Source organism: Oncorhynchus mykiss, chromosome 15 (genome assembly GCF_057628025.1).
Source record: "Oncorhynchus mykiss isolate SJ-2025 chromosome 15, ASM5762802v1, whole genome shotgun sequence".
Classification (NCBI taxonomy): Eukaryota; Metazoa; Chordata; class Actinopteri; order Salmoniformes; family Salmonidae; genus Oncorhynchus; species Oncorhynchus mykiss.
The window spans coordinates 12085045-12097602 of NC_143036.1; positions in this window are offsets into that span (position 1 = coordinate 12085045).

The window sequence follows — 12558 nt, forward strand, 5'->3', positions numbered from 1 at the left end:
CTTGCACAGTGCTCCTTGGGATGTTTAAAGCTTGGGAAATCTTTTTGTATCCAAATCCGGCTTTAAACTTCTTCACAACAGTATCTCGGACCTGCCTGGTGTGTTCCTTGTTCTTCATGATGCTCTCTGCGCTTTTAACGGACCTCTGAGACTATCACAGTGCAGGTGCATTTATACGGAGACTTGATTACACACAGTTGGATTGTATTTATCATCATTAGTCATTTAGGTCAACATTGGATCATTCAGAGATCCTCACTGAACATCTGGAGAGAGTTTGCTGCACTGAAAGTAAAGGGGCTGAATAATTTTGCACGCTCAGTTTTTTTATTTGTTAAAAAAGTTTGAAATATCCAATAAATGTCGTTCCACTTCATGATTGTGTCCCAACTTGTTGTTGATTCTTCACAAAAAAATACAGTTTTATATCTTTATGTTTGAAGCCTGAAATGTGGCAAAAGGTCGCAAAGTTCAAGGGGGACCGAATACTTTCGCAAGGCACTGTAATTGTTTTCCATGTTATTTGATCAAGACAAATATTTAATTTGATGTGAATGTTTTGTGTCTTTGTCCATAACTTTTCACCTTATAATGTAAATGTTTGAGGACAGGGTTGTGTTCTTTCTGGATCCCATTAGAATGACATCACAGAGAAAGAGACAGGGTTGTGTTCTTTCTGGATCCCATTAGAATGACATCACAGAGAAAGAGACAGGGTTGTGTTCTTTATGGATCCCATTAGAATGACATCACAGAGAAAGAGACAGGGTTGTGTTCTTTATGGATCCCATTAGAATGACATCACAGAGAAAGAGACAGGGTTGTGTTCTTTATGGATCCCATTAGAATGACATCACAGAGAAAGAGACAGGGTTGTGTTCTTTATGGATCCCATTAGAATGACATCACAGAGAAAGAGACAGGGTTTTGTTCTTTATGGATTCCATTAGAATGACATCACAGAGAAAGAGACAGGGTTGTGTTCTTTCTGGATCCCATTAGAATGACATCACAGAGAAAGAGACAGGGTTGTGTTCTTTATGGATCCCATTAGAATGACATCACAGAGAAAGAGACAGGGTTGTGTTCTTTATGGATCCCATTAGAATGACATCACAGAGAAAGAGACAGGGTTGTGTTCTTTATGGATCCCATTAGAATGACATCACAGAGAAAGAGACAGGGTTGTGTTCTTTATGGATCCCATTAGAATGACATCACAGAGAAAGAGACAGGGTTTTGTTCTTTATGGATTCCATTAGAATGACATCACAGAGAAAGAGACAGGGGTGTGTTCTTTATGGATCCCATTAGAATGACATCACAGAGAAAGAGACAGGGTTTTGTTCTTTATGGATTCCATTAGAATGACATCACAGAGAAAGAGACAGGGTTGTGTTCTTTCTGGATCCCATTAAAATGACATCACAGAGAAAGAGACAGGGTTGTGTTCTTTATGGATCCCATTAGAATGACATCACAGAGAAAGTGACAGGGTTGTGTTCTTTATGGATCCCATTAGAATGACATCACAGAGAAAGAGACAGGGTTGTGTTCTTTATGGATCCCATTAGAATGACATCACAGAGAAAGAGACAGGGTTGTGTTCTTTCTGGATCCCATTAGAATGACATCACAGAGAAAGTGACAGGGTTGTGTTCTTTCTGGATCCCATTAGAATGACATCACAGAGAAAGAGACAGGGTTGTGTTCTTTATGGATCCCATTAGAATGACATCACAGAGAAAGAGACAGGGTTGTGTTATTTCTGGATCCCATTAGAATGACATCACAGAAAAAGAGACAGGGTTGTGTTCTTTATGGATCCCATTAGAATGACATCACAGAGAAAGAGACAGGGTTGTGTTCTTTATGGATCCCATTAGAATGACATCACAGAGAAAGAGACAGGGTTGTGTTCTTTATGGATCCCATTAGAATGACATCACAGAGAAAGAGACAGGGGTGTGTTCTTTATGGATCCCATTAGAATGACATCACAGAGAAAGAGACAGGGTTTTGTTCTTTATGGATTCCATTAGAATGACATCACAGAGAAAGAGACAGGGTTGTGTTCTTTCTGGATCCCATTAAAATGACATCACAGAGAAAGAGACAGGGTTGTGTTCTTTATGGATCCCATTAGAATGACATCACAGAGAAAGTGACAGGGTTGTGTTCTTTATGGATCCCATTAGAATGACATCACAGAGAAAGAGACAGGGTTGTGTTCTTTATGGATCCCATTAGAATGACATCACAGAGAAAGAGACAGGGTTGTGTTCTTTATGGATCCCATTAGAATGACATCACAGAGAAAGAGACAGGGTTGTGTTCTTTCTGGATCCCATTAGAATGACATCACAGAGAAAGAGACAGGGTTGTGTTCTTTATGGATCCCATTAGAATGACATCACAGAGAAAGAGACAGGGTTGTGTTCTTTATGGATCCCATTAGAATGACATCACAGAGAAAGAGACAGGGTTGTGTTCTTTATGGATCCCATTAGAATGACATCACAGAGAAAGAGACAGGGTTGTGTTCTTTATGGATCCCATTAGAATGACATCACAGAGAAAGAGACAGGGTTTTGTTCTTTATGGATTCCATTAGAATGACATCACAGAGAAAGAGACAGGGGTGTGTTCTTTATGGATCCCATTAGAATGACATCACAGAGAAAGAGACAGGGTTGTGTTCTTTCTGGATCCCATTAGAATGACATCACAGAGAAAGTGACAGGGTTGTGTTCTTTCTGGATCCCATTAGAATGACATCACAGAGAAAGAGACAGGGTTGTGTTCTTTATGGATCCCATTAGAATGACATCACAGAGAAAGAGACAGGGTTGTGTTATTTCTGGATCCCATTAGAATGACATCACAGAAAAAGAGACAGGGTTGTGTTCTTTATGGATCCCATTAGAATGACATCACAGAGAAAGAGACAGGGTTGTGTTCTTTATGGATCCCATTAGAATGACATCACAGAGAAAGAGACAGGGTTGTGTTCTTTATGGATCCCATTAGAATGACATCACAGAGAAAGAGACAGGGGTGTGTTCTTTATGGATCCCATTAGAATGACATCACAGAGAAAGAGACAGGGTTTTGTTCTTTATGGATTCCATTAGAATGACATCACAGAGAAAGAGACAGGGTTGTGTTCTTTCTGGATCCCATTAAAATGACATCACAGAGAAAGAGACAGGGTTGTGTTCTTTATGGATCCCATTAGAATGACATCACAGAGAAAGTGACAGGGTTGTGTTCTTTATGGATCCCATTAGAATGACATCACAGAGAAAGAGACAGGGTTGTGTTCTTTATGGATCCCATTAGAATGACATCACAGAGAAAGAGACAGGGTTGTGTTCTTTATGGATCCCATTAGAATGACATCACAGAGAAAGAGACAGGGTTGTGTTCTTTCTGGATCCCATTAGAATGACATCACAGAGAAAGAGACAGGGTTGTGTTCTTTATGGATCCCATTAGAATGACATCACAGAGAAAGAGACAGGGTTGTGTTCTTTATGGATCCCATTAGAATGACATCACAGAGAAAGAGACAGGGTTGTGTTCTTTATGGATCCCATTAGAATGACATCACAGAGAAAGAGACAGGGTTGTGTTCTTTATGGATCCCATTAGAATGACATCACAGAGAAAGAGACAGGGTTTTGTTCTTTATGGATTCCATTAGAATGACATCACAGAGAAAGAGACAGGGGTGTGTTCTTTATGGATCCCATTAGAATGACATCACAGAGAAAGAGACAGGGTTTTGTTCTTTATGGATTCCATTAGAATGACATCACAGAGAAAGAGACAGGGTTGTGTTCTTTCTGGATCCCATTAAAATGACATCACAGAGAAAGAGACAGGGTTGTGTTCTTTATGGATCCCATTAGAATGACATCACAGAGAAAGTGACAGGGTTGTGTTCTTTATGGATCCCATTAGAATGACATCACAGAGAAAGAGACAGGGTTGTGTTCTTTATGGATCCCATTAGAATGACATCACAGAGAAAGAGACAGGGTTGTGTTCTTTCTGGATCCCATTAGAATGACATCACAGAGAAAGTGACAGGGTTGTGTTCTTTCTGGATCCCATTAGAATGACATCACAGAGAAAGAGACAGGGTTGTGTTCTTTATGGATCCCATTAGAATGACATCACAGAGAAAGAGACAGGGTTGTGTTATTTCTGGATCCCATTAGAATGACATCACAGAAAAAGAGACAGGGTTGTGTTCTTTATGGATCCCATTAGAATGACATCACAGAGAAAGAGACAGGGTTGTGTTCTTTATGGATCCCATTAGAATGACATCACAGAGAAAGAGACAGGGTTGTGTTCTTTCTGGATCCCATTAGAATGACATCACAGAGAAAGAGACAGGGGTGTGTTCTTTATGGATCCCATTAGAATGACATCACAGAGAAAGAGACAGGGTTTTGTTCTTTATGGATTCCATTAGAATGACATCACAGAGAAAGAGACAGGGTTGTGTTCTTTCTGGATCCCATTAAAATGACATCACAGAGAAAGAGACAGGGTTGTGTTCTTTATGGATCCCATTAGAATGACATCACAGAGAAAGTGACAGGGTTGTGTTCTTTATGGATCCCATTAGAATGACATCACAGAGAAAGAGACAGGGTTGTGTTCTTTATGGATCCCATTAGAATGACATCACAGAGAAAGAGACAGGGTTGTGTTCTTTATGGATCCCATTAGAATGACATCACAGAGAAAGAGACAGGGTTGTGTTCTTTCTGGATCCCATTAGAATGACATCACAGAGAAAGAGACAGGGTTGTGTTCTTTATGGATCCCATTAGAATGACATCACAGAGAAAGAGACAGGGTTGTGTTCTTTCTGGATCCCATTAGAATGACATCACAGAGAAAGTGACAGGGTTGTGTTCTTTCTGGATCCCATTAGAATGACATCACAGAGAAAGAGACAGGGTTGTGTTCTTTATGGATCCCATTAGAATGACATCACAGAGAAAGAGACAGGGTTGTGTTATTTCTGGATCCCATTAGAATGACATCACAGAGAAAGAGACAGGGTTGTGTTATTTCTGGATCCCATTAGAATGACATCACAGAAAAAGAGACAGGGTTGTGTTCTTTATGGATCCCATTAGAATGACATCACAGAGAAAGAGACAGGGTTGTGTTCTTTATGGATCCCATTAGAATGACATCACAGAGAAAGAGACAGGGTTGTGTTCTTTATGGATCCCATTAGAATGACATCACAGAGAAAGAGACAGGGTTGTGTTCTTTATGGATCCCATTAGAATGACATCACAGAGAAAGAGACAGGGTTGTGTTCTTTATGGATCCCATTAGAATGACATCACAGAGAAAGAGACAGGGTTGTGTTCTTTATGGATCCCATTAGAATGACATCACAGAGAAAGAGACAGGGTTGTGTTCTTTATGGATCCCATTAGAATGACATCACAGAGAAAGAGACAGGGTTTTGTTCTTTATGGATTCCATTAGAATGACATCACAGAGAAAGAGACAGGGTTGTGTTCTTTATGGATCCCATTAGAATGACATCACAGAGAAAGAGACAGGGTTGTGTTCTTTATGGATCCCATTAGAATGACATCACAGAGAAAGAGACAGGGTTGTGTTATTTCTGGATCCCATTAGAATGACATCACAGAGAAAGAGACAGGGTTGTGTTCTTTATGGATCCCATTAGAATGACATAACAGAGAAAGAGACAGGGTTGTGTTCTTTATGGATCCCATTAGAATGACATCACAGAGAAAGAGACAGGGTTGTGTTCTTTATGGATCCCATTAGAATGACATCACAGAGAAAGATACAGGGTTGTGTTCTTTATGGATCCCATTAAAATGACATCACAGAGAAAGAGACAGGGTTTTGTTCTTTATGGATTCCATTAGAATGACATCACAGAGAAAGAGACAGGGGTGTGTTCTTTATGGATCCCATTAGAATGACATCACAGAGAAAGAGACAGGGTTTTGTTCTTTATGGATTCCATTAGAATGACATCACAGAGAAAGAGACAGGGTTGTGTTCTTTCTGGATCCCATTAAAATGACATCACAGAGAAAGAGACAGGGTTGTGTTCTTTATGGATCCCATTAGAATGACATCACAGAGAAAGTGACAGGGTTGTGTTCTTTATGGATCCCATTAGAATGACATCACAGAGAAAGAGACAGGGTTGTGTTCTTTCTGGATCCCATTAGAATGACATCACAGAGAAAGAGACAGGGTTGTGTTATTTCTGGATCCCATTAGAATGACATCACAGAGAAAGAGACAGGGTTGTGTTCTTTATGGATCCCATTAGAATGACATCACAGAGAAAGAGACAGGGTTGTGTTCTTTATGGATCCCATTAGAATGACATCACAGAGAAAGAGACAGGGTTGTGTTCTTTATGGATCCCATTAGAATGACATCACAGAGAAAGAGACAGGGTTTTGTTCTTTATGGATTCCATTAGAATGACATCACAGAGAAAGAGACAGGGGTGTGTTCTTTATGGATCCCATTAGAATGACATCACAGAGAAAGAGACAGGGTTTTGTTCTTTATGGATTCCATTAGAATGACATCACAGAGAAAGAGACAGGGTTGTGTTCTTTCTGGATCCCATTAGAATGACATCACAGAGAAAGAGACAGGGTTGTGTTCTTTCTGGATCCCATTAGAATGACATCACAGAGAAAGAGACAGGGTTGTGTTCTTTATGGATCCCATTAGAATGACATCACAGAGAAAGAGACAGGGTTGTGTTCTTTCTGGATCCCATTAGAATGACATCACAGAGAAAGTGACAGGGTTGTGTTCTTTCTGGATCCCATTAGAATGACATCACAGAGAAAGAGACAGGGTTTTGTTCTTTATGGATTCCATTAGAATGACATCACAGAGAAAGAGACAGGGGTGTGTTCTTTATGGATCCCATTAGAATGACATCACAGAGAAAGTGACAGGGTTGTGTTCTTTATGGATCCCATTAGAATGACATCACAGAGAAAGAGACAGGGTTGTGTTCTTTATGGATCCCATTAGAATGACATCACAGAGAAAGAGACAGGGTTGTGTTCTTTATGGATCCCATTAGAATGACATCACAGAGAAAGAGACAGGGTTGTGTTCTTTCTGGATCCCATTAGAATGACATCACAGAGAAAGAGACAGGGTTGTGTTCTTTATGGATCCCATTAGAATGACATCACAGAGAATGAGACAGGGTTGTGTTCTTTCTGGATCCCATTAGAATGACATCACAGAGAAAGAGACAGGGTTTTGTTCTTTATGGATTCCATTAGAATGACATCACAGAGAAAGAGACAGGGTTGTGTTCTTTCTGGATCCCATTAAAATGACATCACAGAGAAAGAGACAGGGTTGTGTTCTTTATGGATCCCATTAGAATGACATCACAGAGAAAGTGACAGGGTTGTGTTCTTTATGGATCCCATTAGAATGACATCACAGAGAAAGAGACAGGGTTGTGTTCTTTATGGATCCCATTAGAATGACATCACAGAGAAAGTGACAGGGTTGTGTTCTTTCTGGATCCCATTAGAATGACATCACAGAGAAAGAGACAGGGTTGTGTTCTTTATGGATCCCATTAGAATGACATCACAGAGAAAGAGACAGGGTTGTGTTATTTCTGGATCCCATTAGAATGACATCACAGAAAAAGAGACAGGGTTGTGTTCTTTATGGATCCCATTAGAATGACATCACAGAGAAAGAGACAGGGTTGTGTTCTTTATGGATCCCATTAGAATGACATCACAGAGAAAGAGACAGGGTTGTGTTCTTTATGGATCCCATTAGAATGACATCACAGAGAAAGAGACAGGGTTGTGTTCTTTATGGATCCCATTAGAATGACATCACAGAGAAAGAGACAGGGTTGTGTTCTTTATGGATCCCATTAGAATGACATCACAGAGAAAGAGACAGGGTTGTGTTCTTTATGGATCCCATTAGAATGACATCACAGAGAAAGAGACAGGGTTTTGTTCTTTATGGATTCCATTAGAATGACATCACAGAGAAAGAGACAGGGGTGTGTTCTTTATGGATCCCATTAGAATGACATCACAGAGAAAGAGACAGGGTTTTGTTCTTTATGGATTCCATTAGAATGACATCACAGAGAAAGAGACAGGGTTGTGTTCTTTCTGGATCCCATTAAAATGACATCACAGAGAAAGAGACAGGGTTGTGTTCTTTATGGATCCCATTAGAATGACATCACAGAGAAAGTGACAGGGTTGTGTTCTTTATGGATCCCATTAGAATGACATCACAGAGAAAGAGACAGGGTTGTGTTCTTTATGGATCCCATTAGAATGACATCACAGAGAAAGAGACAGGGTTGTGTTCTTTATGGATCCCATTAGAATGACATCACAGAGAAAGAGACAGGGTTGTGTTCTTTCTGGATCCCATTAGAATGACATCACAGAGAAAGAGACAGGGTTGTGTTCTTTATGGATCCCATTAGAATGACATCACAGAGAAAGAGACAGGGTTGTGTTCTTTCTGGATCCCATTAGAATGACATCACAGAGAAAGTGACAGGGTTGTGTTCTTTCTGGATCCCATTAGAATGACATCACAGAGAAAGAGACAGGGTTGTGTTCTTTCTGGATCCCATTAGAATGACATCACAGAGAAAGAGACAGGGTTGTGTTCTTTATGGATCCCATTAGAATGACATCACAGAGAAAGAGACAGGGTTGTGTTCTTTCTGGATCCCATTAGAATGACATCACAGAGAAAGTGACAGGGTTGTGTTCTTTCTGGATCCCATTAGAATGACATCACAGAGAAAGAGACAGGGTTTTGTTCTTTATGGATTCCATTAGAATGACATCACAGAGAAAGAGACAGGGGTGTGTTCTTTATGGATCCCATTAGAATGACATCACAGAGAAAGTGACAGGGTTGTGTTCTTTATGGATCCCATTAGAATGACATCACAGAGAAAGAGACAGGGTTGTGTTCTTTATGGATCCCATTAGAATGACATCACAGAGAAAGAGACAGGGTTGTGTTCTTTATGGATCCCATTAGAATGACATCACAGAGAAAGAGACAGGGTTGTGTTCTTTCTGGATCCCATTAGAATGACATCACAGAGAAAGAGACAGGGTTGTGTTCTTTATGGATCCCATTAGAATGACATCACAGAGAATGAGACAGGGTTGTGTTCTTTCTGGATCCCATTAGAATGACATCACAGAGAAAGAGACAGGGTTTTGTTCTTTATGGATTCCATTAGAATGACATCACAGAGAAAGAGACAGGGTTGTGTTCTTTCTGGATCCCATTAAAATGACATCACAGAGAAAGAGACAGGGTTGTGTTCTTTATGGATCCCATTAGAATGACATCACAGAGAAAGTGACAGGGTTGTGTTCTTTATGGATCCCATTAGAATGACATCACAGAGAAAGAGACAGGGTTGTGTTCTTTATGGATCCCATTAGAATGACATCACAGAGAAAGTGACAGGGTTGTGTTCTTTCTGGATCCCATTAGAATGACATCACAGAGAAAGAGACAGGGTTGTGTTCTTTATGGATCCCATTAGAATGACATCACAGAGAAAGAGACAGGGTTGTGTTATTTCTGGATCCCATTAGAATGACATCACAGAAAAAGAGACAGGGTTGTGTTCTTTATGGATCCCATTAGAATGACATCACAGAGAAAGAGACAGGGTTGTGTTCTTTATGGATCCCATTAGAATGACATCACAGAGAAAGAGACAGGGTTGTGTTCTTTATGGATCCCATTAGAATGACATCACAGAGAAAGAGACAGGGTTGTGTTCTTTATGGATCCCATTAGAATGACATCACAGAGAAAGAGACAGGGTTGTGTTCTTTATGGATCCCATTAGAATGACATCACAGAGAAAGAGACAGGGTTGTGTTCTTTATGGATCCCATTAGAATGACATCACAGAGAAAGAGACAGGGTTTTGTTCTTTATGGATTCCATTAGAATGACATCACAGAGAAAGAGACAGGGGTGTGTTCTTTATGGATCCCATTAGAATGACATCACAGAGAAAGAGACAGGGTTTTGTTCTTTATGGATTCCATTAGAATGACATCACAGAGAAAGAGACAGGGTTGTGTTCTTTCTGGATCCCATTAAAATGACATCACAGAGAAAGAGACAGGGTTGTGTTCTTTATGGATCCCATTAGAATGACATCACAGAGAAAGTGACAGGGTTGTGTTCTTTATGGATCCCATTAGAATGACATCACAGAGAAAGAGACAGGGTTGTGTTCTTTATGGATCCCATTAGAATGACATCACAGAGAAAGAGACAGGGTTGTGTTCTTTATGGATCCCATTAGAATGACATCACAGAGAAAGAGACAGGGTTGTGTTCTTTCTGGATCCCATTAGAATGACATCACAGAGAAAGAGACAGGGTTGTGTTCTTTATGGATCCCATTAGAATGACATCACAGAGAAAGAGACAGGGTTGTGTTCTTTCTGGATCCCATTAGAATGACATCACAGAGAAAGTGACAGGGTTGTGTTCTTTCTGGATCCCATTAGAATGACATCACAGAGAAAGAGACAGGGTTGTGTTCTTTCTGGATCCCATTAGAATGACATCACAGAGAAAGAGACAGGGTTGTGTTCTTTATGGATCCCATTAGAATGACATCACAGAGAAAGAGACAGGGTTGTGTTCTTTCTGGATCCCATTAGAATGACATCACAGAGAAAGTGACAGGGTTGTGTTCTTTCTGGATCCCATTAGAATGACATCACAGAGAAAGAGACAGGGTTTTGTTCTTTATGGATTCCATTAGAATGACATCACAGAGAAAGAGACAGGGGTGTGTTCTTTATGGATCCCATTAGAATGACATCACAGAGAAAGTGACAGGGTTGTGTTCTTTATGGATCCCATTAGAATGACATCACAGAGAAAGAGACAGGGTTGTGTTCTTTATGGATCCCATTAGAATGACATCACAGAGAAAGAGACAGGGTTGTGTTCTTTATGGATCCCATTAGAATGACATCACAGAGAAAGAGACAGGGTTGTGTTCTTTCTGGATCCCATTAGAATGACATCACAGAGAAAGAGACAGGGTTGTGTTCTTTATGGATCCCATTAGAATGACATCACAGAGAATGAGACAGGGTTGTGTTCTTTCTGGATCCCATTAGAATGACATCACAGAGAAAGAGACAGGGTTTTGTTCTTTATGGATTCCATTAGAATGACATCACAGAGAAAGAGACAGGGTTGTGTTCTTTCTGGATCCCATTAAAATGACATCACAGAGAAAGAGACAGGGTTGTGTTCTTTATGGATCCCATTAGAATGACATCACAGAGAAAGTGACAGGGTTGTGTTCTTTATGGATCCCATTAGAATGACATCACAGAGAAAGAGACAGGGTTGTGTTCTTTATGGATCCCATTAGAATGACATCACAGAGAAAGTGACAGGGTTGTGTTCTTTCTGGATCCCATTAGAATGACATCACAGAGAAAGAGACAGGGTTGTGTTCTTTATGGATCCCATTAGAATGACATCACAGAGAAAGAGACAGGGTTGTGTTATTTCTGGATCCCATTAGAATGACATCACAGAAAAAGAGACAGGGTTGTGTTCTTTATGGATCCCATTAGAATGACATCACAGAGAAAGAGACAGGGTTGTGTTCTTTATGGATCCCATTAGAATGACATCACAGAGAAAGAGACAGGGTTGTGTTCTTTATGGATCCCATTAGAATGACATCACAGAGAAAGAGACAGGGTTGTGTTCTTTATGGATCCCATTAGAATGACATCACAGAGAAAGAGACAGGGTTGTGTTCTTTATGGATCCCATTAGAATGACATCACAGAGAAAGAGACAGGGTTGTGTTCTTTATGGATCCCATTAGAATGACATCACAGAGAAAGAGACAGGGTTTTGTTCTTTATGGATTCCATTAGAATGACATCACAGAGAAAGAGACAGGGGTGTGTTCTTTATGGATCCCATTAGAATGACATCACAGAGAAAGAGACAGGGTTTTGTTCTTTATGGATTCCATTAGAATGACATCACAGAGAAAGAGACAGGGTTGTGTTCTTTCTGGATCCCATTAAAATGACATCACAGAGAAAGAGACAGGGTTGTGTTCTTTATGGATCCCATTAGAATGACATCACAGAGAAAGTGACAGGGTTGTGTTCTTTATGGATCCCATTAGAATGACATCACAGAGAAAGAGACAGGGTTGTGTTCTTTATGGATCCCATTAGAATGACATCACAGAGAAAGAGACAGGGTTGTGTTCTTTATGGATCCCATTAGAATGACATCACAGAGAAAGAGACAGGGTTGTGTTCTTTCTGGATCCCATTAGAATGACATCACAGAGAAAGAGACAGGGTTGTGTTCTTTATGGATCCCATTAGAATGACATCACAGAGAAAGAGACAGGGTTGTGTTCTTTCTGGATCCCATTAGAATGACATCACA